At 36.4% G+C, this 27,930-nt stretch overlaps 1 protein-coding gene across 17 annotated transcripts in view; it reads right to left on the reverse strand.

Moving 5' to 3' along the window:
• Positions 1–27,930, reverse strand: part of SLC16A7 (solute carrier family 16 member 7) — a 165,298-nt gene that overhangs the window by 60,763 nt on the left and 76,605 nt on the right. For 12 of the 17 annotated variants that reach the window (XM_082422847.1, XM_082422840.1, XM_082422831.1 and 9 more), the window contains one exon: positions 3,012–3,143. The exons of the other annotated variants lie outside the window; for them this stretch is intronic. The gene's annotated coding sequence lies outside the window, so the exon portion shown is untranslated. The remainder of the gene's footprint in view (positions 1–3,011; positions 3,144–27,930) is intronic. 17 annotated transcript variants of the gene reach the window in all.

The raw sequence follows: 27,930 nt of genomic DNA on the forward strand, positions 1-27,930 counted from the left end.
TGTGGTAAAGGTTCTAGTCTACTTTTGAATTAGATCAACAATTACATTTTATTTTATTTTATTCACTTTATAACACTGATATAGTTATAAAGCAAGAATCAGCAAACATTTCCTGTAATGGGTGAGATAATAAATATTTTAGGCTCTGCAGGCTGTATGGTCTCTCTCATAACTACTCGTCTTAATAGTTTTAGTGCAAAAGCAGCCACAGACAATACTAAAACAAAAATGGGTGTGGCTGTTCCAATAAACTTTTATTTACAAATTAGACCAAGGCTTATAGTTTGCTGATCCCTGTAATAGAATACCATTAGAAAACCAAGAAAAGAAAGAAATTGTACATAATCACACTATCCTTACACAATATTATTAGTAATTTTGCATATCTCTTTTCATTATTTTTCTATATTCCTATATTTGTGATGAATTTAAATAATATTGTGATCATATAGATTGTATAGATCTAATTGTGTATACTCCTTTTTCAATATTTTTTTTATTAATTGTCTTTAAGTTCTTTTTTTTTTTTTGGTTAGATAGGTGGCGCATTCCAATTTTTACAAAATATGGAAAATGCAAAAGTATAAACCAGAATAAAATACTATCAAATAAAATCTTCAGTTGCCACCGTGCTTTACAGAGAAAGTATCTTCTCCCTCCTGTTTTTTCTTTTTATATCTATTTACACCTGTTTTTATACCCATACATTTAGAAGTGCTGTTTGGAAAGCCACCTCAGATTATTGTTTCAGAATTTGGGGTAGAAATGACAAAGGCATCTACCATTTTATTAGGGACTGTGAATAGAAATGTTGTATAATTTAAAAAGTTTTAAATGGTAGAGGGAAGGCAAATCCATTTTATTTTTCCAAGAAGATACAATAAAAGCAAGATAACAAGTTACTTCTCTCTGACTACATATACACAGACAATATGGCTCTAGATATAGTGACATTAACTAGATGGAATAGTTTCAAAAGTTCAAATTGCTTGTCTCTTACCTTACTGATTTAAATGTATTATAATCTAATTAACCTATAACCTAACCTATAGGTATACAAAAATGAATAAAGGGATCTCTGACTCAAATATTGAGTACTTATGCTAAGTGCTTATTAAATATTTATTTGCTCAGTTAAATTTCCACAAAAGCCCTATAAGATGCTGTCCCTATCTTTTAAATAATACTAAAGCTCAGGAAATATTAGAAACTAGACCCAAGTAAAACAATAATGTCAGGGACTGGATTTCACTAATCACTGCTGACTCTTAAAATTACATAAATAGAATTAGAAATAATACTCTTGGTTAATGTATTTAGAAGAGGAAACAAGCAAAAAAAAAAAAAAAACGTAGGTATTTTTTATTATGTCCTCTCTGCATATCTAAAATATTCTTATGGGTCAAAAGAGTCAAAGATGATTTTCAAGACTGTAAGAAAATAACTTGAAAAGTTCTCTCCATGGATACATTTATATGTTAGAAACCTACCCAAAATGTCAGGAAAACTATAGCATTATGGTCAAATGAAAAGCTTTCACCACAGACAAATAATGCACACAGTGTAGATCCTATTCAAAAATGGACACATCAGAGCAGGGACACTTCTGTAAGCTCATTAATATTCTACAGATGCCAATTGTTCAGATCGATCCAAAACACCGTACCCTGTCAAAGAATGATTTTGAAAAGATTTGAATGTCTTCAGAATGTTTATGGTCTGCTTTTGGAATCATTTTTGCTTTATTGGAGACAACAAAAATTTGTCTATCTATATCTATCTATCTATCTACCTATCATCTATCTATGTAATTTGGTTTCTCTTTGGTCATCAGTTAATCCAACATGATGGATTTACAGCATATGAGCACTGGAAATAGCGTCTTTTAAAAAGTATAATACTTAAGGAAGACAGAGAAGGAAAGAGACAGATTGTAAGTATTGGTTAAACCAGCTGAAAATAGCACTCGGTCTTTGAAAGTTGTCTAAATAATCTGAATTTATATACTATTGAATTTTGTTACTATATTTTTAAAGTAGTCAAATTTCTTATTGTGTGGAAATCAAATAAATCTAGAATAATACTAAAGAAATACCAAATGGCACTTGTAAGGGGTAAACTACTTTTTGTTGTATTATCAGAGTGTAAAAACTACCATGAGGTTTAAAGTCCTCATTCTGCAATTTTCCTGCTTGCATAAAGGAATCTAAAACATCTTTCATTATTAATTTATGATTTTAAACTATTGTAGCTTTTATCACCTCTATATTCTAGAGCAAACACTTAGAAATACAACTGGATGATTTATTTTTCAGCCATTTCACAAATCATAAATAACATTTCTAAATAATCTTAAATCCATTATTTTAAAATCATTATATCAATATAAATATTGAAGTTTACTAATATTCAAATCATGTTATTACTATTAATATTGAAATTTACTAACAAGCTAGGTTAATGTTGGGATTTCCATTTTATAGACAGAAATCTATGCTCATAGAACAGTGAAGTGCCCTTTAAAAAAGCATTATATGATGGAGTTATTTTGTCCTCAATAGTTTGTTTTTTGTATTATTTTTTCATAGTTCACCAGTTTATCTCAGTATATGATCTTTTATACTCTTTCTCCAGCATATTTACTTGATTTTAATTATAATTGCATCCTCCTGGTTGCAAGTCACCACTCAGATACCTCTTCACTTCCTTATCTCCAGCTGTCTTGTTTCTTCCATTTAAATTGACATCTTATGCTCTCTTAGCTGAATCATTGCAAAGTTGACAAAAATCAATTAACCCTTGAAAAATTCCACTTCCAAGATTATCACCTGTTCATTATTAACAACTCGAGTTAACCAATAGTTCAGACCCAATTCATATACACTCATTGGCCTCACGTTATTTTCCTGTGCACAATTCTGTAATATTTTATACAACTTATGGCTGTCGTGTCTTGTTCCTTTTATTTGTGGGCATAATCAAGAAAAACAGAGTGAAAAGTATAATTTTACCTGTTGACAGATGCTCGCTTGAACAGATTTCTTTGGATTCTGTGTGATATTCTTAAGCTTTGTCACTATTGCTTGAAGTGTGATATTTGAAGGCAATACAAAGGAAGAGAGGTAGAGCAGACTCTGGATTATCTAAAGAAATAGAAAAACAGGGGATACATGTATAACTGAGGTCCAGAAGCCTCATTAGAGTCACTACCTTTAATTCATCCAATAAATTTTGACCCTGTTTTAATAATTAACAAAATTGAATATATATATAAATATATATGTGCATATATATTTGTCAATCTATTGATAGAATTATTAGGTATGAACAAAATGATGAAATGTGTACAGGAGAAAAAAAATTAGAAGTATGAAATGAAGATTAGTTTTTTTTAAAATAAATAATGGTAAATTACATATCTACCATTGTGAGAAGGAAATTTATTGGCATTCATCAGCTGTCACTCAAATAATTCCCTATACTCATTTAAATAATTTGCTCTAAAATTCAACTAAATAAAATATCTATTGACAATGAAAATAAATATAAAATTTAAAAGAGAATTATTAGAAATACTATCAATAATATACATGTCTTACAATGAGACACACTGAGTTATGAAAATGAAACAAAAAGTATTTTAGAAATCTTATGATTTAGAAATCAAATGTCCTAATCAGATCTGGGTGATAGATGAATATGCTAATAAATCTCCCTAATACATCAAATGCCTTTATTTCAACTTAAATCTGGTACTGAGTATATAGATGCTAGTACTTAGGGTTTATTTTGCTTGGGTCAAGCATTCTTTGCCTAGATCAAAGCTAAGGAAAAATTAACTCTGTCAGTTAAATACCCAGTTGCCTGCCTTGCATCCAGGGCCACCTATACTAAAGTGTTGAAGGCGATGCAACCACCAGGCCAGATGAGGTTTGTATGAGAGGATGAGGAAAGTCTGTGATCTAGTTGCCTAGTCGGTGAGAAACTGAGGGTGGGTATTAGAATGAAGATTAGTAGTGGAATTAGAAAGTCATGGATAAAATCTGAGAAATAGATAAGGCCAGAATTAAAGTTTTAACTTATGCTAGGAATGGAGAGTTCACACTCAGTAGGTCTCCTACATCGGGGATAACAGCAGGGAGAAGAGGCTTACATCTGCTCTGGACCTACCAAGAGGCTTGGGAGCCTTTGTGACTTTTTTAAGCCGAGTAATTCAAGGGTGGCAGCTCCACCCTACCACAAGTAACCGGCCCATCCAAATGCAGAAAACCCTTCATATATTTGGAGGAAATACATTTTCTGTCAGTTTCCTCTGGCAGAGAGAGCTGCCTGGAGTTTAGGGCAAAGCCTCAGAGGAAAGCCTCAGGCATTCCTGACAACTGGGCTCTGACCCTCCATCTATGCTTAATTATCATCATGGTTCATGGAGGTCAGCATAGGGGCCAGAACAAGAGAACATGACAAGGCCACATTTTAAATGCTCACCAACATTTCTACAAAATTGTCACAGAGCTTTAACCTGACTGGTCTAGTTTCCTTCAGAAAGACCAACCCGTATCCAGAGGTTTTTTCAACAAATTGGCCGATAATCCAGGAATCCTCTGTGATAGTTATAACTATATTTATCTATTTGACATCTCTTTCTCAATACTTATTAAACTATCATATTTTTATACACATTTAAGCAAATAAACTCGGACAGTGCATATATTGGTCCTTAGTTTTAAAAATGAAAGTCAGTGTTTTAAAATTTGTGTGTCTGATGAAAAAACCAATAGAAGAAACAACAATCCTTAATATAGGAAAGCTTTCCTTTAATTCAGGAAAAAAACTATTTTGGAGACTGAGTCCAGGTAGGCATAAAGCTTAAAGCTTATTCTCCCCTACAAAAGCAGTGTTAATTACTATAGCTAGAAGCTGGGCTGTGGTATCAGCTATCAATAGTTTGGTTTCTTAGCAATTCACATATATGCCACATGTTTTTTTTTTTTTTTTTTTTTTTTAAATTTTATTTATTTATTTACTTATTTATGGCTGTGTTGGGTCTTCGTTTCTGTGCGAGGGCTTTCTCTAGTTGCGGCAAGCGGGGGCCACTCTTCATCGCGGTGCGCGGGCCTCTCACTATCGCGGCCTCTCTTGTTGCGGAGCACAGGCTCCAGACGCGCAGGCTCAGTAATTGTGGCTCACGGGCTTAGTTGCTCCGCGGCATGTGGGACCTTCCCAGACCAGGGCTCGAACCCGTGTCTCCTGCATTGGCAGGCAGACTCTCAACCACTGCACCACCAGGGAAGCCCTGCCACATGTTTTATGATGGGTTTTACTTATAACAGGGAGCTTAAAAAATGCTTTAGAGCTTTCAGTTTTTTTAAAAGATTCCATTAGTTATCATAATCCCACGAACTAAGAGGAAGTGGTATTTTTAATCACATTTATAGATAAGAGCATAAGGAATCGGAGGTACGAAGTGATTTTTCTGAAGTGTAATATTCAGTAAGTGATCACACTGATACCATGACTAATATCTTTCTGTTAGGCCCATTGTTACTGATTCCACCTTAACACACCAACTTGGAGGCTGCTCTTTCTGCTTATAAATATACTCCTTCTGTTTTATTTTTATGGTGAATTCCCAAATTTCTACTCTTGCACATATCCTTGTCTGTCTTGTCCATCAGAATTCAAATACCTGTTCTTTGGAATACTAAACGCCAACTATCCTTCAAAGTCTTTAGAAAATGGATCGTTATTCCAGCTTATTTACATGTCCTTTCTATAACGTTTTTGAGTATATAGACTATATCATTGTTGTTAACAAAAAGGTGGCTTGATGACTCCTGAAAACATCTGTTCTGTCTACTTCAAGTGTTTTTCAAAAACTTTATGTGGTAGGATGTGCTGAAGCCCAAGAATTGTGCCTTCCCTTCTAGAAATCAATATGGGTTGATTAATCTATGGAGAAGAAGGTGTAGGACAAAGGAGTAAAGTAACTATTGAAGTGATGGTCAATGCTTAGATCCTAGTGCTATATTCAAGGCCCTTTTCTCATTCAGTTGTACAGCATATCAGAATGTGCCTTTATATACTTCGTGAATAATAATTCTTCAACTTCCTAAATCTAACCAGGCTGTATCAATTTTTTTTTTTTAATTTATTTATGGCTGTGTTGGGTCTTCGTTTCTGTGCAAGGGCTTTCTCTAGTTGTGGCAAGTGGGGGCCACTCTTCATCGCGGTGTGCTGGCCTCTCACTATCGCGGCCTCTCTTGTTGTGGAGCACAGGCTCCAGACGCGCAGGCTCAGTAATTGTGGCTCATGGGCCCAGTTGCTCCGTGGCATGTGGGATCCTCCCAGACCAGGGCTCGAACCCGTGTCCCCTGCATTGGCAGGCAGATTCTCAACCACTGCACCACCAGGGAAGCCCCAGGCTGTATCAATTTTATGAACCCTTATCAACAGTCTAAGCAATCCAGAAGTTTATGCTTCAAAATAGCCCAGAAATAATGTACTTAGCAAACTAAGTCCCAAATTAAATCAATAGATGTTTGGAGACTATTGCCTTCACTATAAATTCTTTTAGTTAGCCTATAGATAAAGCATGAGTTGTTCTTCACATCCTACCTATAAAGTGAACTATGTTTTCACCTATAGGAATTAGTACGTTCCTTAGAGAATAATGAACTGGTCTTTTTGCTCTCCGTTCCCTCTTTCTTATACAAAGGATACAGTAACATCAAATTAATGTACAATGTTTAAATGGTGACAACTCACTCAGTTTTATAACGGGAATTAAACTGAACCAAATCTTTTCTTTTCCAACATGTAATTGAATTAAAATTGGAATCTAATCCTGGGAGGTTATTTTATTCTTCAAAGTGGGCCACCTTTTACATCCTACCAACTGATTTACTTTGACAGCTAGACAGCAGAGATATCAATAGTGCATAGCCCCCAAAATGTCAGTAACACAAAACCTATTTTTAGGTGTAAACTAGTGCTATAGTTAAAGGATTCTGAGAATGCTAACTGATAACAAGGGTCAAACTAACTAAAGATGTTTTTGTAATGGGAGAATTAGACAAAATAATATGAACCAGCACCTAATTATTTATGAAGAATTGGATGAATATCCCATATCAGACAATTCCTCTGATTTATAATACTATACTTTTAGAATTGTGTAAAAGCAGTTGTAGTGAGCTGAATAGTGGCCCTCAAAAAGATATGTCCATGTCCTAATTTCTAGGACCTGTAATATACCTTATGTGATCCTATAGACTGAATGCTTATATTCCACCCCCACCCCCCAAAAAATTCATACGTTGATACCTAATGATACTTGAAGGTGGGGCCTTTGGGAGGCAATTAGGTCATCAGAGTGAAGCCCTCATGAATGGGATTAGTGCCTTTGTAAATGAGACCCCAGAGAGCTCCCTTGCCCCTTCCACCAACTGAGGATACATTGAAAGACGGATGTCTGAAAATAAGGAAGAGGACCCAACCAGACACTGAATCTGCTGGCACCTTGGTCTTGGACTTCCCAACCCCCATAACTGTGAGAACTACATTTCTGTTATTTATAAGTCACCTAGTCTATAGTATTCTGTTATAGCGTCCCTAACAGATTAAGATAAAAGTTGGTACTGGGAATGGGGTGCTGTTACAGCAAATACCTAAGAATGTGGAAATGGCTTTGGAACTGGGTAACGGGTAGAAGCTGGAGAAGTTCTGAGGTGCATGCTAGAAAAAGGCTACGGCCATAAGTGGACCGATCATTAAGGGCAATTCTGGTGAGAGCCAAGAAAGGAAAGAGGAGAGCTATAGAGAAAACCTCAGCTTTCCTAAGTAATCCTGAACAGAATGTTGGTAGAACTATAGAGGGTAAAGGTCATTCTGATGAGGTCTCAGACGGAAATGAGGAATATGTTACAGGATAATGGGGGAAAGGCGATCTTCATTATAAAGAGGCAAAAAACTTGGCTGAATTGTGTTCATCTTCGAGTTCTAGTGTCGAACTGTGAGTAATGAAATTGGATATTTAGCTGAAGCTATTTCTAAGCAAAGCATTGAAGGAGTGTCCTTGGTTCCTCCTGACGCCTTACAGTAAAATGAGAGAAGAGAGAAATGACAAAAGGACAGAATTGTTAATCAGAGCTTAAAGATCTGAACAACTCTCAGCCCATCCATATTGAACAGAATGAGCATATATGATTGGAAGAAATTCAGTGTATGGACAAAACACCATTTGATAAGATTAGTCGGCCATCTCAGCAGAAGCAGGAGCTATTGTGGAAAACAATGGAAGAATAACCCCAAAGATAATTCAGAAATCATCAGGGCTGCCCCTCCCATCACAGGCCCAGAGTAAAAGGGCTCCAAGGGCACAGTGAATTCAAAGGAGGGGCTGCCTGAACCTATGGGACATTGGGGTATGCTGCCAGGTGCTGCCTCACAACATGGGCTCTGCTCTCTGCACTCCAGCTCTGTGCTCCTTGGCTGCCTCAGGTGCAGATCCAATGGGCTGTGGTTTGGTGTCATGGTGGCCACCCCTATGGAGGACACAGGCAGCAAACGTAGGCAGTGTCCACACTCCCCCATCATCTCTGCCAGTGTACAGAGTGCAAGAGCCATGGGGGCATAGCTGAATCCACCTAGATTCCAAAAGATGCCTGGCAGAGCTCTCACTCAGGGAGAGCTATGGGTACAAGAGCCCATCCTGCAGGGGCAGAGCCCAGGCAGAGAACTGCAGGGGTGGGGCTACTACAGAAAGCCCCAACTAGGGTGATGCCCAGTGTACCCTGGGGACGGAGCTGTTCTTAAGATCATTGGAATGCAATTCCATACCCAGGAGAGTCATAGCCAGGGAACTAAGACCCGTGAGTGCTGCATGGGTGAGACTGAAGCCCCAGTGGGTCCAGAATGTAGAGCATCCAGTCAAAGATCATTCTTGATCCTTAAGGTTTAATGTTGGAATTTGAACTTACTTGGGACCTGTTACCCCTTTCTACTTTCCCATTTCTCCCTTTTGGAATGGGAATGTCTCTCCTATGCCTGTCTCACCATTATATTTGGAAGATTTCACAGGTTCACAGATGGAGAGGAATTTGCCTCAGAATGAACCATACATTAAGTCTCACCCATATCTGATTTAGATGATACAAATGAGACTTTGGACTTCAGAATCTGAGTTGAATCTGGAACGAGTTAAGATCTTTGGGACTATTGGGATGGAATGAATATATTTTGTGTGTGCAAAGGACATGAATTTTAGAAGACCAGATAGGGAATGCTACAGACTGAAAATGTTTGTGTCCCCCCCCCGCCCCGCCAAATTCATAAATTGATACATAATCCCCAGTGTGATAATATTTGGAGGTGGGGCCTTTGGAAGGCAATTAGGTCATGAGGGTGAAGCCCTCATGAATGGGATTATTGCCCTTATGAAAGAGGCCCAAGAAAGCTCCCTTCTGCTATGTGAGGACATGAGAAGGTAGCCACCTATGAACCAGGAAGCCGGTTCTCACCAGACACCGAATTTGCTAGCACCTTAATCTTGGACTTTCAAGCCTCCAGAAAGCCACTCAGTCTATGGTGTTTTGTTATAGCAGCCCAGAGGGCAAAAGATGTGGTTAAAGTAAGGAACTTAAGAGAGGAGTTTATCCTGGATTATCCAGGTGGTCCCTAAATGCCATGTATTCTTATGAGAGAGGCAAAGGGAGTTTAGAGACAGACACACAGAAGGGAAGGCACAGAAAGTAGGCAGTGATATGAAAATGAGGCAGAGCAGAAAGTGATGCAGCCACAAGCCACAGAATGTTGATTGGTGCCAGCAGCTAGAAAAGGCATGGAGCAAATTCTCCCCTAGAGCCTCTTTAAGGAGTGTGGTCCTGCTGACACCTTGTGAAGTGTGAGAATAAATATCTACTGTTTTAAGCCACCAAGTTTGTAGTAATTTGTTACAGCTGCCCTAGGAAACTAATACAGCAGTAGTGATGATATCGTTTATGAAAGTGATGAACCCAGCAATTCCAAAGATGTCTCTCTTACAAGCACTTTCGCACAACTTTGCAAAGAAACATGTACAGGATGTGCAGGGGAACATCATTTATAACTGTGGCAAACTGAAAGTCACTAGGAAAATGGGTAAATTGCTGCACATCCATAATAAAGTACTACACCACTGTAAAAGGAATGAAGTAGATCTATATGCACTGATATATAATATCACTAAAAGTATAACAAATGCAATAACAGCAAGCTATAAAAAATATGATTCCATTTATTTAAAATACACACATGAAGACTTAGGTCTATGTGTTTCTATTTGCATACAAATTATCTAGAACAATACTTGAAAAGCTGTTAATAGGTGACTTTGGAAAGTAGTTATATATTTTTGAAATGTTTAATTACATAATAAGTATATCTTATTTTTCTTTTCAAAACTTTACAAAAATGCTGAAACACAAAACTTTATTATGCAAATATAAATATATCCCCTTAGTTGTTAACTTGGTTGTGAGTTGTAGCAGGTACTTCTATTTGTATTTTATATAGGATTTTCATAATTTTTTTCTACTGCTTTTTTTCCTGCTAGCTAAATTTTAATCAAATAAGGTAAAAAGGAATTGGCCCCTGCTTACAGATCTTATGGAGTAGCTCTCATAGTGTGGCCCCCCGTTGAGCAGCATAATCATAAGCTGGTACCTTTTTAGAAATGTAGATTCTGGGGTACGACCTCAGATTTACTGAATGAAGCTCTGGAAGTGAGACCCAGCAAACTGTAGTTTAGTAAGTCCTCCAGGTGATTCTGATGCCCACTAATGTTTAAAAGTTGCTGGTCTACGCTCTTCCTCCAACACACCTACAAGTGTTGGCTGCAATAAATGTAATAAACTCTTTGTAGTTCTTGAGCCATCATGGTCTATTGACTCCTCTGCCTACCGAACGGCTGTAGCTACCTGGGAACCATTGCTCTTTTCAGAATCCTGAACATATTCAGTTCCATCTATGACATATCACTTTGTCAGCTGTAGCCTCATGATTCTATGACCGCTGCCCCTTATGTCTCTTGAATAATCATGTTTATGGTATGGGAAAACTAAAGACAACCTAAAGACCCAAATTTGGAAAGTGAGTGAATATATTATGGTCATCCACTTGATAAACCATTATACGTACATTAAGTGATAATTATGAAAATTATAATGATAACATTGGAAATATTTATTATATAATATTTAATGAAAAGCTCATATGTCTGCAAAATTCAAAATATGTGACAAAAATGATACATAAAAAGAAAAAAATAGGACATAGTAAAAGGGTGAGGATTGTAGAAAAATTATATGTCTCTATTCAAATTTGGGATAATACTATTATAATATCATTTTTTTTGATTTATCACATTGCATACTTTATTCATTTATTTATTTTTGGCTGTGTTGGGTTTTTGTTGCTGCGCATGGGCTTTCTCTACTTGTGGCGAGTGGGGGCTACTCTTTGTTGCGGTGCGCCGGCTTCTCATTGCGGTGGCTTCTCTTGTTTGTTGCAGAGCATGGGCTCTAGGCGCGCGGACTTCAGTAGTTGTGGCACATGGGCTCAGTAGTTGTGGCTCGCGGGCTCTAGAGCGCAGGCTCAGTAGTTGTGGTGCACGGGCTTAGTTGCTCCATGGCATGTGGGATCTTCCCGTACCAGGGCTCGAACCCGTGTCCCCTGCATTGGCAGGTGGATTCTTAACCACTGCACCACCAGGGAAGTCCCCTGTAATATCCTGATATATAAAATACTTTAAGTTAATATTATACATTTAATGATTTGCCCTAGTTTGGGGTTTTATAACTACTTTGAAAAATATTTTAATTTTAACTAGTCTACGACCATTTCAAAAATGTAAGGTTATATAGTGAAATTGGAAGCTGTATTTTATTTAAAGATCTCACCTCCATTTTTTAAGTTCCCTTTTTGTTTGTTTTATGTCATTTTGTTTTTAGTTATGCCTAAATGAGATTATGAGGCTCTTGCATAAGTGTAAAGAATATACCCCGAGATGGTCCCCACACTTAAATTTAGATATAAATTACATTAGCTGATTACCAATTACCTATATAAATAACATTTACTGTTACCTATTTTGTTACAAGTAAGCATCACTGAGTAAGACAGTTGATACTTTAACATAAATTCTCTTGTAATTCTGTTTAGTAGCTATTACCTCCATTTTTCAGACAATGAAAATGAAATTCAACCATGTCAACTATCTTTTAAGTCCACCTGCAGCATTTGTTTTGAACTAGGCTCTTGCAGAGTTAAGAGCTATACACTTTCTATCGTCTTCATGTTAATTTTCAGTCATGAACTGCTTGAAGTGTTCATATCGCCACCCCCTCTGCACCCTCCTGTGTTTTGCCTAATACTTGCTTTGCTTGTGCTCACTTGCCTGAGTTTTCTGCCCCCCAACCATTCCAGCTGTGTGCTTCCCAAAGACTTCAGGAGACACTCAATTAGTTGCTAATTTGGTAATTTTGCCAAAATAGGAAGAGAAAACAAAAGCTGGAGCCCACAGAAGAGTAACCATTCAGTGGATTCAAGAAATTGGTATTAGTCGTCAGGATTTAAACTTCAAAGAGAAGGGCTGTGAAACTCTTAGGAAACTAGTCAAGTTATCAGTTGTTTCTTCTACTATACACTTATAAGTGAATTAAAGTTTTAATTTTATTTTTTGATCATAATTATTTGCCCCCTACCCATCCTTGTCATGCTTCTCTGCAGGCAAAGTATACTCCATACCCCCTGACTTTGGACTTGTTTTGTCAATGGAATACAAGCCAACGATGTATAGTCCATGTCCAAGAGTGAGCTTAAAGTGTTTGCATGTTTTGACTTGACATCTGTAGTCTTTACCTTCCAATCTGAGAACGTGTCCCTTTAGTCTGGATCGCTAAAAATAAGAGTATGTTTGGAGGTCAGCCAAGCCCACCAGAGACAAGCAGAGTGATAACTGATCCACAGCCTTCAAGTAGCATAAACAAGAAATAAATATCTGTTGTTGTCAGCCCCAACAAAATTTGAGGTTGGGTGTTTAAAACAAAATCCTAAAATATGTGGCATTGGCTTTAGAGATGGACAGCTGGTGGAATATTTGGTAAAACTTTTGCCCATGATATCTTGAAAGAGGCAGAAAATACACACAATGCAGGTGGGGTTCTGGGACAAGAGATAAGAAGAAAAAATGTTGGCAGCGTTAGTTAGTGGTTATTAGCCCTGTTTAATAAGTACTAGGAGAGGCAATGAAGTCATGATAGATTTGATCTGTTTGCAAGCAGGGATGAGAAGAGAAAAGGCACAATGCATGTATTACAGGACTTGCAGGATTGAAAGACACATCCTCCAGCCCCCCACCCATCTTTAGCTTGGTAAAACTTTTTCAAGTGAAGACACTCCCTCAGGGCAAAAACTAAATCCAAAGGTTACTAAAGCAAGGAAAAGACCAACCCAACGGTGTGGCTTTTGTACCTTTTCTTAGAATCTCTTACAGGCTTAAGTCAGACCCCAGTAAATTCTTTCAGTTTGAAAAATATTTAGGAGTGGGGGTAGAAAAGAGACCAATGGTGTAGTCCCTGAAGTTCTAACAAACTCAGATTTTCTATAATTCAGTATATTTAGAGCCTCGCAAAGAAGTGAGAGTGTTACTATTTGCACTAACTGAAATCAACTAATTAAAAAGATACTCTTCAAAACATTACACTATAAAATGTGCTATCAGCTTGGACAGAAAGGAATAGTGACTGTTGGAAATGTCAAATGACCAAGTGATTGAAATAACTCCAATATCTTGTAACTTGCTTTATGTCACGTACAGGATATAATACATGGAAAATGTAAATACATATAATAAATGCCACGAAAGTGTTGTAACCCTATAAGCAAGTGACATTCACATTGGCTCTTAGTTTCCTTATTTGTGAAAAGCCAGAGCAGGATTAAGTATTATCTGAGGTCCCTTTCAGCTCATTTTTGATTCTATGATACTAAAACACATAGTTCTATTTTATAGACTTTCTTAACATGTGAAATACAAATTTCTTCCCTTCTCTGGGGAAAATCTACTGCTGTTCAAAAACAAGTAATGAACAGATAGACATTAATTGAGCAAGTTTTCCAAGATTCTACGAACTATGGGCTGAATGAGAAAAGTTCTTTTGAAAGAGTCATCTGAAGGAATTCCATTACATACACAGACAGGGTCATGTGTTTAATTAAATACAGAGGCTTCCAGAGGCCATGTATTAGTTCCTTAAGTGTGCTTAGAATTTTATTCAATTCCCAAATCACAATTTAGTTCCCATAAAGTTATTGTACAAGATCCTCAAAGGAACTGGTATATATTTGAATAGTTTTTCATTTATTTATCAAGATAAATATTGAAGCACATTTTCATGTTCTTTAACAGAATATGTTCCCATAAAAGTGGGACAATTTGGTTCAATGTTGCCAATAAATCCCATGAAGATATTTTTCAAAGATAGAATGAAAACAGCACCTCACATATTATATATTTTAAATGTTTTAAAGAATGATGTAATATTTCAGTTCATACACTATATGTTTTTAGTTCCCATATTTGCCAAATGTTATACACTTAAATAAAAAAAATTATATTGTACAACTACCAAATGGGAATCATGTCAATCATATATTGGTCGATAAAAATATCACGTTCAATAGAATTTAAATAGTCACTAAAGATATCATTAATAATGTATGAGTTGTCTATTTACAAACATGCCAAAAGGTATTCCTCCTGTCAAACTTATTTATAAATTTTATGACACTGACATCGTGGGGATGTTAACTGCAGTCATTTCTTATGAAAGATCGATAAAACCTAGCTGAAACAGGCAGAGCTGAAAGTGATCACTTTTGTCACGTTTTATGACATTGTAAAGACTCCCCATGAAGGTTCTCTCTAAGGAAACCCCCCTGTGAAGCTGCACAGAATTCGCTATTTCAAGCCCTCGTATTTAGAATTGGATGTTATTGTTATGATATTCACTGAACACCGATAATGAAGTTGGTGCTGACTGGAACAAAAATGAACCCAAAGTTAAATATAACCTAGATAAGAGCTACAGGAGCCGCTGAAAAGAAATCAATTGGTTCAATCCTGCTTGTCACTTCTAGAAGGTCACCAGAAAGAAGCATCATCCCAAACACAGAGAAAAGAAAAACTCCTCTTTCTCCTTCCCTCTTCCTTACTGTACTAGTCAACACTGTGAATCCCACAAAAATACACAAACAAACACAGTCCTCTGAGAATTGATGACACACCTGTACTACAGCAAATTAGAAGGAATGAAATTACGGGAAATGTTTCACCTTTGCACGCTGCATCCATCTTTCTCCCCCTTAGCTTTTTCCTAAGGGCCTGCAGGCTCCCTTCTTTCAGGTTTGGCTGCCAACTGGGCAGGGAAGATATCAATAAGCCCAAGCATCATCTTGATCCTAATTTAATTTCTCTACCTTTTAATTATTTTATTAGTTTAATTTTGTTTCCGCCTTGCCCTTTCCCCTTATATCCTAGCATCAGCTCATTCTCCTAGGCCAGATATGCTCCTGCCTGACTGCAGATCATTCTGTTCCAGGCCATTCACTCAGGTTTGTTCTAACTTTGTTGCAGGTTGGATGAAGAGTTCTCACTTCCTTGCCCTAACACTTCCTTTACATTCCTTCACGCTCCACAAGAGAGCGCGATGCTTTCTCTGACTTCTTGTTTGCCAGTCCCACACATCCCAGTCTGACAGACAGCATGGGAAGTAGCTGAGGAGTCACAGGCTGCCATCCTTTCTGCTCTGCTCACAGGAATGCCAACATTCCAAACCTGGGAAAAACAGGAAGGGGATTCTTATCTTTTACCGCCATTGGAAATAAACCTTTCCTTCCAGTTGGGTCCTAGAGAAAAAGGCATCCCTCTTGTTTTCTCGTGCTATCCATTTACTTATCATTTTTTTTTTAACCTTTTATTTTATATTGGAGTATAGTTGATTAGCAATGTTGTGTTAGTTTCCGGTGTACAGCAAAGTGATTCAGTGATACATATACATGTATCTATTCTTTTTCAAATTCTTTTCCCACTTAGGTTGTTACATAATATTGAGCAGAGTTCCCTGTGCTATACAGTAGGTCCTTGTTGGTTATCCATTTTATTTTTATTTTTTAATAGATCTTTATTGGAGTATAATTGTTTCACAATGCTGTGTTAGTTTCTGGTGTACAACAAAGTGAATCAGCCGTATGCACACATATGTCCCCTATCCCCTCCCACACATAGCCTCCATAGCAGTGTGTACCTGTCAAGCCCAAACTCCCAATCTATCCCTTCCCCCCTTCCCCCCAACCCCGTAACCATAAGCTCCTTCTCTAAGTCTGTGAGTCTGTTCCCGTTTTGTAAATAAGTTCTTTTGTAACATTTCTTTTTAGATTCAGCATATAAGCGATATCATATTTCTCTTCATTGTTAATGAAGTCTCTCTTGCCTGTCATATGGGATTTGGCTCCAATAATTTTCACATGTTTAATTAATGCCTTTTCTGGTTTTTTTTTTTCTTTCGCTTACAAAATGTTAATCTCCTCAAGCCTAAAAATAGTAGGAAAGCATAACCTTCTCTAGAACCTCTATTTTTCTTGTGCTGTCACTATATTTCATCTTCACTTCAAAACTTCACACAAGGGCCGTCCTTCTCTGTAACCTCTTCTTTCTTACCACCTACTCCTAATTCCTTGCTAATGTAAGACCTTCTCTTGCAAGCTTCACTGAATAAATTTTCTCTTAAAGATGAGCAATGACTTCCTAATCTCCAAAGCCACTAGGACTCATCTCATTAAAATTTTATATGGTATTTAGCAATTACTTCACTGGACCTTGTACTTGAGACTTTGGCTTCTATCTCACTATATCCCTACACATTCTCCCACAGCTAGTTTTTCTCTTCAGGTCCAACATGTGTAAGTTCTCATAAAGGTTATATTGTTGACTCTCTTCTCTCTTTACATGCTCTACATGATACTTTCTACCTTTATAAATTCAGCTAATGTTTTATACTTGGTGTGTTCCAATTCTCCATCCCTTGTGTCAATCCTTTTCCTAAGTTATAAATCTTCATTTCTTATAGCTTCCTAGACACTTTCAGAAGGATGCCCCCACTGAAATGTTGAATGCCCCTAAGTCTGTTAATTGTAATAAGAGTTGGTACCTAGGCTGAAAGACCCTGAGTCCTTTCTTCCTCCCCTTTCTTGCATATGCCTTTCTTCTTTAATAGCTCTTGAATGCGTCTTTCTTCCCATTCCTCTTCTTTAGCACCATGGTTCACGCCCCTGTTCCCCTCACAGTCCCCTAAGGGACTCTCGCAACTTCAGTTTCCCATCCTTCCCTCCCACACCTCTCCATACACCAAGCTTCTCTTCAGAATTAATCTCCCAAAAGTACTTCTCATACACAATACTGTAAATCAACTATACTTCAGTAAGAATTTTTTAAAGGAAAATTAATAAAATAGTGGTTACATTAAAAGAACAAAGAAGTACTCCTCAGATTGGGTTACTCCATCATTCAAAAATTTCAATGGAACCCCATAGCCTTGAATCTAATGCATTACAAAATTTGACTACATTAAATTTGTCTTGCTCATTTTTACCATTCTCTATGTTTTAAGCTGCATAACACTATAGCAGGAAACACCCATCCCACAGGATGTTTATAGGCAGTACATGTAAATAATCAGGTAGACTTGAGAAATTCTTTACTAAATGGTGTATTTATTTCACAATTTCTCGAAGTCTTGTTATTAATATATTCACTATGCTGACAGGCATTTCAATTTGCTTTAGTTGTAGAATGAAGAACTCCCAGACTTGTTTTAGTGCAGAAAGCTTTCTTTCCGAGAAATCCACCTTCTCTCCACTTACCCAACCCTCCTACATTGTCACGTGATGAAATCACACACTTCCTTCCACACAAATAAACAATGCCTTTTAAAATAAAATCATAAAATTATTTATGAGAAAGGAAAATCTCCCTTCTCTAAATTCTCAAATAAAGCTATTTGATTATACCATACTATATTCTGTTTTTGAAATTACTCATGTCTCTCTTGCATAGGGGACTGTAAGTATCTTGAGACCATGAACCACAAATAAGTCATAGTTATATTCTCTATAGTGCCTATCCCAGTAACTTCAGCAGAGTATTCTAGGATATGAAAAACTTTACACTATTTTAAAAATAATAATTCACTTCTTCTAGCCCTCAGGATGGAGAAATTCATGTACATTCAATTATATAAACTAGCCCTTAAATATAACATAATAACTCTAACATGTAGTTAGTTACTCATGCAATCCTAAAACAGACATTGGTGCTAGAATCATTAGCTGGAGATAATGATGAAGCTTAGATCTATTCAATGGATTTAGTTTAAAAGGTTGAATTTATTTCAGTAAATGGGGTACAGGATTCACAAAGGACTAAATAAAACTAGATAAAGAAATTTTGGTCTCACAAAAAGCTTTTTTAAAGGCCAGCTGAGTTCTTGTCAAATGTTTTGGAATTTCTAGGATTAATTTCACCCAGTTCAGTTAGGTTCAAACACACAAAATTTATCACCAAGGACTCTGAGGAATGAAGCTGTGTTCAGGGATTCCTGGAGTCTCACGACTCTATCTGGTTCTAAGCAGGCCCCTCTAAGTAGTGGTAATAATTAGATCTCTCAACCTAACCCTATCCTGGGAGGAGTTTGCACTGACTAAGCCATGTTCCTCAGGGACCTAAGAAAAAAATGACCTGAATGTCATTGGTTCCAGTTATTCCCACAGCTGACCCTCTCAAAGGAGCAACAGAGAGATCCCCATCCAAATATAAGAGATTAAGAAATGCTGTAGGTTGAATAACTATTTGCAATATTATGTTCAGTCACACTTGACCTTAAAAGGGGCTGCAAAATGAGAACTACTCTTCATCCCTCTTCATTCCCCACCGTGCTTGCATCTTGCTCTAGTTTGTATGCTCCTCCTGGGGAACAGGGAGATTATTATCGTAGATAATTTGGTTAGGAAAAAATGTTAACAATTTTTCTACAATTTTTGAAGCAGTTCTATTTTTTTAAATGTTTGCAATGAGCCATGAAGGTTTCTAGATTCAGAGGAGAACAGTATATTTATTTATGCAGAGAGTTTGTTCTGAAACAGGTAAAACTGAGGTTCCAAACTATTCTTACAGAGCTAGTGAACTGAAGATGATTCTAGGAATCTATTTGCATGAATTGACAATTTTGTTTTGTTTTACTTGTTGTGCTATGTGGCCATAGGCAGAGAAAGAATGTATGGATACCCAGGAGAGAGTAAACAATAAACAAGATGGTTGGCATGGTGCCCACACTGTCCAGCCTGAAGGTTCCAGGGGACAGAGTTTCAAGACAGAAACTAAAGCAACTATTTTCCTGAGAGATTTTGAGGCTTTTACACAGTGATGGTTTAAGATTCAGATGATAAAATTTGGTGAAGATTTAGACAGGGGGCAATTTGGCCATTATAGCCTGTACCCCAGCTTTGGGTCCTGGGGAACTACTTACTGTGGAGGCATCAGGAAATAAGGTCCTTTCTATCGGCAGTGTTTCCACTGAGGGCATTAGAAATGGTGAGAAACAGTAGTGGAAAACTCATTTGATCTCCCTCTGATCTCACGTGATTCCCAGAAATATTTGGTAGGAGACTTTTCGGAGAATTCAAGGTCCTTGTGAAGTCAAGTGAAGGGTGAAGAGTCAGAAAAACTGAGATTATTAATAGCAATCTGACTCCATATTCAGTCAACATTCAACAAATATCAACTGAAAGCCTGCTATGTGCCAAGTACAGTGGCTACAGTGCTGAACAAAACAAATTCTGACCCATGGACATATATTTTAGTGAAGAAGAGATGCAAAAAGAAAGTTACAAATATAAACAAGATAATTACAGGTTGATGCCTTGTATAAAAAAATAAACAGGGTATTATGATAGAGAGTACTTGTCCAGGGGTAGGGGTAAACAAAAAAGGGTTTGCAAATATTGTAGCCGATAAAAGTAAAATGTGAAGGAATTCTTGTTTTACTTGCTTCTAGAGAGTAGAAGTTGAAGAACCCCCTTCTTTCCTCCCTGCCTTCTTCTCAATCCAAAACACAACAGCAATCAAGATAATTCATTCTCAGTCTAAGAGAAATAAGACTAGATATAATTTCTATAAAGTTCAAGGTTGTTTTTCAAATCTGGTTAACTATTATATGGAAACACTATATTGGAAAATGCCCCCCACGCTCTATGATGCTCAGCCCCAGTGTTCTTGAAAGCTCTCAGGACAAACTCACTTCTCCCTTGCTTCACTTTTTCTTGGCTATGGGTCCCAGGGACTCAGCCTGTTCTCTAATCTTCATGTCCCATTGCCTCTCTGTCCTTTGTAAAAGTTCTACTTTTGCAGTCGTGAACTCAAAGTGGGATAGTCTCCCTAAACCTGCTTTTCCTTGATTCCTCCTTTCTTTTTCAGGTTATTACTAATCATCACTGTGGGGAAACACATGGAAATAGTAAAAATTATTAAAATGTATAAGGTTCACTGCTTATGCTGTATTAACTGTGCTGGTCTGGTCTTCAATACAGATCCTGCCTCTCTCTGAGATGATAATTAAAGTGGAAATGAGCTGTTTCTATTCTGAGCTCTTATTCCTAGCGATAAACCTTACCAAGCTTCTTCCTTTATTCTAATTCTGCCCTGATGATGAAATCAAAGTAGAACATTGTTTTTCATATCTTGTTTCCAGGGTTCATTCATTCATTCACTCGCTTAACATTTACTGGGCATCTCATTTCATGCCAAAGAATGGGCCAGACATTGGAAATATAAAGATGACTAAGACATAAGATATTGTCCCAGACCTATAAAATAACTCAATCTAGTAGGTAAATTATGAAGTAGATGATTACAGTAAACATCATTAGATGGGTAAATTCAGATTTCTATGAGGCTAAGAGGAGGAAAACCTAGACTACACGGTGACAGTCAAGAAACAGTCTCAAGAGGAGTTGAAGTAAATCTGATTTGGGTGAGCTGAGTCTTGAAAGATGAACGGGAGCCTCTCCTGGGATGGACTGAGATGGGTTGAGATTGCGAGTGTTAGATGACAAAAAAAAAATACCAGTTGGTATGTCCTAGAAATGAGAGACAGCATGACACCATGATATGATTGGAGAGAAATGAGAGTAGAAGGGTACATAGTCTATTCATCTTAAAGTTTTGGAAATTATATTCTGCTTTTGGAGCAAAGGAATGATTTAGTTAGTTCGCATTTTAGAAAATAATCCTAGAGATAGGTCAGAGAAGATGGTTGAAGGGAGATAGAGGATGTATCAACAAAGTAGTTAAATTTTATTGCAGTAATCTAGAAAAGCCATCACAAAGCAGTAGCCATGGGGACAGAGAGAAGAAGGGCAGACTTATTAAAAATAACAATAGCTACAAAAATCTGTTAATGGATACACAATATAAAAAGAGGTAAATTGTGACATCAAAAACGTAAAGTGGGGGATGGGGAGTAAAGGGTTTTTGTATGCAACAGAAGTTAAATTATCATCAAAAAATAGACCATTATATCTATAAGAGGTTTAATGTTAGCCTCATGGTAACCACAAAGCAAAAGCCTACAGATGACACATAAAAGGTCAAGAGAATTAAATTAAGACATACTACTAAGGAAAATCATCAGTTCCTAAAAGAAGACAACAAGACAGAAAAAAGGAATAAGGGAGCTACAAATTAGTCAAAAAATAATTAACAAGATGGTGTTATTAAGTCCTCATCCAGCAATAGTTACTTTAAATGTAAATGGATTAAAATTTTAATCAAATGGTATAGAATGGCTAAATGGACAAAAAAAGACCCAACTATATGCTGCCTATAAGAGACTCACTTCAGCTTTAAGAAATGTTCTAGTTTATGTAAATGTTACTTAAAATCTGTAATTATCAAAAATACATGCAGTATAGAAGCTGTATAATAAATAATAATTTTTTTTGTCTGGTTAGTAGATGAAAATACTGTAGCAAGTAATTGTATATTATCTTCCCTCCCTCCATTTCCATTTATTGCATTGTTTCCTTTCTTAACGTAATGTACTTTAATTCTTTAAAACATAAATTTAAAACACTGTAATCATTCAAAGTACTTTTAAGGAGTAAGAGAAAAATGATTTCCTAGTTTTCTATTTTCCAGGAATTACAAGCTCAGTTATTAGTAAAGGTTGACCTAATTGTCTATGATTGTTTTTCAAGTATATTTGCTGTGCTTGAATAAATGAATGATAATAAAAATCCAATAATTACTAAATAGATTTTATATAGGTATTAGGCTTACTGTTAGGAACAAGCAAAAGAAAAGCAGGAGCTACATGGCATCAAAAAAGAAAAGAGCAGGACCACATGAACCTACTAAAAAAACACATTAAAATTATACTTTTTAAAAATTAAAGTTTAATTTAAAATGATTAGTTTATTGAAAATGCATGTTACTCAATATAAAAGAAATTGAATTTTTTCATCCAATTAGTGAAAGAGCACAGTAAAAATACTAAAAAATGAGGTAAATTGTTTTTACCTAGCAGCATAATAAATCAGAAGCAAACTGTCAAATATTAGTCATTGAAAACATCAATCTGTACAATGACTCTGCTGTCAACTTCAGGTTTCATGCTTAATCATTTCAGGAGCAAGAAAACCATGAGTCATATTTTACCCAAGAGACATTTTGGAACACATATTCATGCTGCTACCCTCATAAATTTCTAAACGATTTGCCTGAAGGTCAATTGGCAATTAAATAATAGAAACTTTAAGTTCTGAACAGATTATGTGAAGGCGGATTTAATGAGTAATTTAGCTTGCATTGTCAATTGGTCTCATGTATGTATCCACCGGGAAATATGGGATAGCCTGCAAAACTGGTAAAACACATAATAGTTCTGAAGCACACTTTATAAGTAAGTGCATAATGTGTAAGCACTGAAGAACATCAGAATATCTGACTCCAGGTCATTTTTTCTAAAGGATTCACTTTAAAAAAAAAAAAAGTTTACATCCAAAGAAGCGTAATTCATTAATTTATGATACCTACATGCATCATATTTACTTAAAGACTATGATGCAATTATGATAGATTGCAAAATTGGCCTCAAATTATTCCCCTCCCTATAGTATCTACCTCTTTAAATGATTCCTCTTCACATTTACTCTGGGTCTGGCCACGTGACTTGCTATGTATATTTGTCTGTGCGGGCTGCCATAACAAAATATCATAGATTGGGTGGCAGATTGGGTGGCATAAACAACAGAAATTTATTTTCTCACTCTTCTGGAGGCTAGAAGTCCCAGATCAGGGTGCCAGCATGGTTAGGTTCTGCTGAAAGCCTTTTTCTTGGTTTGCAGAAAGCTGCCTCCTCACTGTGTGCTTACACTGCCTTTTCTTGGTACATGGGTACAGACCAAGAGAGATTAAGCTCTCTGGTGCCTCTGTTTATCCAACCTCATAAACTAATTACCTCCCAAAGGCCCCCATTTCTAAATACCATTACTTTGGGGGTTAAGACTTCAACATACGAATTGGGGAAGACACAAATATTCAGTCCATGACGCTGTGGCTAAAGAGACAATTGCAAATATGAAACAAGTAGTTACTTGAAAACCATTTGTGTATTTGAGCCCCTCTTCTCCTGCTGTTCTTGGAACCCTTGTCATCACTACCCTGAAAGGAACCAATGCTAGCCTGCTGGATAATGAGACATGTGGTCTTGTCCCATCTTCATTCTTGCTGACCCAGACTAGCTCACTTATGAGTAACATGACCTGAGAGCTCAGACTGTAACCACTGATTACAGCCACTCTCCCCACCTGACCAGACCCTTCAAATTTAACACTACTTCATATGTGACCTAGGCTCACATATCCCTCCTTGGACACTGTGATATAAATCACGTTATACAGTTCTACCATCAAAGTTCTTCCAGAAGAACCTTCTTTCTTTCTATCACTCATTTCACAAATACTTATCAAACAACTCCTACATGGAAGGAGTTCAATGTGTTAGCATTAGGGGTACAATGATGGAACAAGATGCAGTCCATTCCTTCACAGAGTATACAATTATTCAGAGACAACAACAAGTAAGGAGGAAAATTATAGTTATCTGAACCATCAAACACAGAAAATGATTTGAGTGACCATTTTCTTAGTTCTCCTAATGATGTTACATAAATATTATGCACCTTAATGCATGGGAGATAAGTTAATTTAATCCATTCTAAGACTTATGTCATTAGGTTTAATTTTCTCATCAAAGGTTTAATTTTTTTCATCAAACTCTAGTTGAGGAAAACTGGTCTATGACAATAACTATTGTATTTGGAGGTACAATTAAACCAGCCTGAGGAGATCATAAATGTATTTTGGTTGAGTCTTGAATGATGAGATGATTTAGTCAAGTGAAAAGAAATAAGAAAAAATGATTCTGACAAGAATATTTTGCAAAGGTTCCTAGTAAGAGAGATACTTAGAGAGCTAACAGATAAAGTTGACTCTCTTTCTGTTAGACAACGAATGATGCTGCAGAAAATATTACAGCAGAGTCCAAAAGAGCCTGAAGTCACTTGGAAGAAGTGATACACTGAATGAAACACGTAGTTTCACCTTTATAAAGTGTTACCAATATTAAGTTCAGTGTTATGGGTAAGAAATGGATATTGCGATATCTTCTTCATTGTTGCCAATATCCTCCTAGGTTATATGAGACAGTTATTCAATATTTCTATCATTTTAGCCTATTTCTATCATTATAGCCTACACTGAAGAGAAAAAAAGTATTAATAAACGTTAATGTAAAATGTTTTATTGCTAAAAAAAATTAAATACACTAATAAGGACCACTAGTGGACCAAAAACACCATATTCACTGGCAACTAGTCTAGTTTATAAGTAACACAGTGCATCTCCTTCCTGAGTTAGGCTTAACTTTGTTCAACATCATGGGAGTTTCATCTTCAGTATTTATTCTATGTGGATGACTTGGTCCTACTAGTATATTCCAGAACTAGTCTCGAGAAACAAGTGAATCTATTTACCAATTACTGTCAGAAAGATCAGCTCAATATTAATTATGCCAAAACTAACTCATCATTTTTGGTTGTTGCTCTTCTACACTCAGATATAAAATGCTAAAAATTCTATCCAACAGGTTAGGTTCATTATGCATGGGAAGATTATGTAGCGAAATCATCCTGACATGCTCACTACACTGCTCAAAATTCCTAAATTTTATAAGAGCCTTTTAAGTTATTTTATGATAGAGGTAATAGAAATGGAAACTTCCTGCTTACAAAATATCCCAAGTCAGAGTCAACTCTTTTATGCTTTATAGTGCAGAATTCCACAGCTTTATTAAAGCTTTGGTTCAAATAGCTGACTAGATACAAAACTGCATTTGAATTAAAGCTCTTGTACTATTGTAAACTACTCTTGCAAAACCATATTAGTACAGACATGGCACAGCCTTCTATCTAGGTAAGAATACAAGTAATGCTCTTTGATTTTTATATGATAATGTCATTTTTGCAACCCACATAATTAGAACACAAAGCAGATCTACCTTATTACAATAGGCAATACAGAACTGCCAACCTCTTTAGTCTTAATTATCTGCTATTCAAATTTAGTCAAAAGTCAGCCAACAGATCAAGATATTTCTGTAAATTTTCATTTGGATATAATGGTGATGAAAAATAAAATCTGAAAAGAGATAATCAAATTAAATAACTAACCAAATGATAATTATAGTAACAACAACAATAAACGTATCAATGTCAGAAGCATAGTGTGGTGAAACAATGAGGCTGCTGGAATCTGGAACCATCAATGAAGCAGAAGTTCATCTTCTTCATGATAGAGGGGACTTAAAGGACTCCATGCAAAATGGGAGACAAGAGAGTCTGGCTCACTGATGTAAGCCAGGTGCTGGTCTGGGCTGTATTCCATACCCTCTTTAATCCCTCCTGAATGGAGGAAGAAAAAATAAAACTGTTGCCCATCACCACCTGGGACAATTGTTTTTTTTTTTTTTTTTTACATTGGAGTCAATGGGACCCAGGCATAACTTTGCAACAAAAATCAAACGAAGCTACTCCATGGCTTACATCCTAGATGTCTATAGTTTCCAAACAAGCACAGAATGTGGAGCAGTGGTTACTCTCCTATACTTTAAAAACTGCTTGTTGAAGCTATGCATATCTTACAATCATCAATTTCTCTTCTAGGTGTGCACATTTTTGCACAAGAAGACATGTAAACAAATGTTTATAGCAGTGTGGAAGTAAGAGTTTAAAAAATTAGAAAGAATTTAAATGTCTGTCAATAGGAGAATGATAATTAAAGTATGTATATTCACAGAATGGAATATACAGAGTTAAATTGGATGAGCTCAAGTTATATGTTTGAGTCATCTCAAATAAACGAAGCATGTGGTAAAAGGACAAATTCAGTACACCAATATATGAGGTCTGATAACTAATAAAAACTTTATTAAATATTATATATGAAACATTCATATATAGTAATAATATAAAACCACGAATGAGAATGATAAACTCCAAATTCAGCAAGGCTGTTATTACAGGGCACAGGGAAGGAGAGAAGGGGAGCAATAGCAGAGGAGAAAAGCATGGGTCTCCATCTGCATCTATGAAGTATTAGCACTTACGGAACTAAGATAAGATTTAATTATTCAATAAGTAACTATATTATGTACATTCTATGTGCTTGGCACTATTCTAGGCACTGAGAATAGCGATAAAAAAAAAAACAACCAGGCTGAAACTGCTACTCTCACAGAGCTTACCTTCTAGTAGAAAAATAGGTGAAGGCAAAGAAGAAACAACTAAATGAAAAGTATTTCCCATGATGATAACCTCTGTGGAGTAAAATGAAACCCAAAAGGGAGTAATGGAAAGCTGGGGGTAGAATGGTGCAATGTTAAATCTTTTGGTCAAAGAATGCCTCCCGGGGACAGCCTCACTGAGAAAGTGACTTTTAAACAAATAACCAAAAATAGGTGTCAGTATAAAATATAAGGTTGCCTGGAAGAAGAGTTCTGGTAGAGGGAAGAACATATGCAAAGGTCCTGAGGCTGCAGTGTGCGTGACAAGTTCAAAATGAAAGAGATGTAGAGGCACACAGTAAACAATAAAAAGTTATATTACTATTAAAAGTTAAAAGTTATATAACTATTCTTTAATAGTGATAATGTTCAAGTTATTTTAACAGAACTATCTGGTTGGGTAGGAGATAGAAAAATGTATTATACATGGATTTTGGTCTCCAATACACAGATTCAAGTCTCCAGTACCTTCTAAGCAGCCAGTATCACACTGAGAATAAGTCATAAAAGAAGGAAGGAAGGCTGAGCCGGCAAAATATTAGTTTCCCTAGAAAATTTCCAGTCAACTCTCTTATCTAAAAAAAAAATGACAGGAAGAAAGAAGCATTTTGCAAAAAAAAATCAAATGCTTCTCCATATCCTTTCTCTTATACTACCCCCGTGTGATGGTTAATTTGATATATCAACTCAGCTAAGCTATGATACCCAGCTGTTTGGTCAAATACCAGTCAAGATATTGCTGTGAAGGTATTTTGTAGATGTAATTAACATTTACAATCAATTGACTTCCAGTAAAGAAAATTACCCTCCACAACGTGGGTGGGCCTCATCTGATCAGTTGAGGGCCATACAAGCAAAAACTGAGGTTTCCCAAAGGAGAAAGAATTCTGCCTCAAGACTGTAACATAAAAATCCTGTCTGTCTCCAGCTTGCTGGCT

The sequence above is a fragment of the Balaenoptera physalus genome (genome assembly GCF_965194825.1).
Source record: "Balaenoptera physalus genome assembly, chromosome: 13".
NCBI lineage: Eukaryota > Metazoa > Chordata > Mammalia > Artiodactyla > Balaenopteridae > Balaenoptera > Balaenoptera physalus.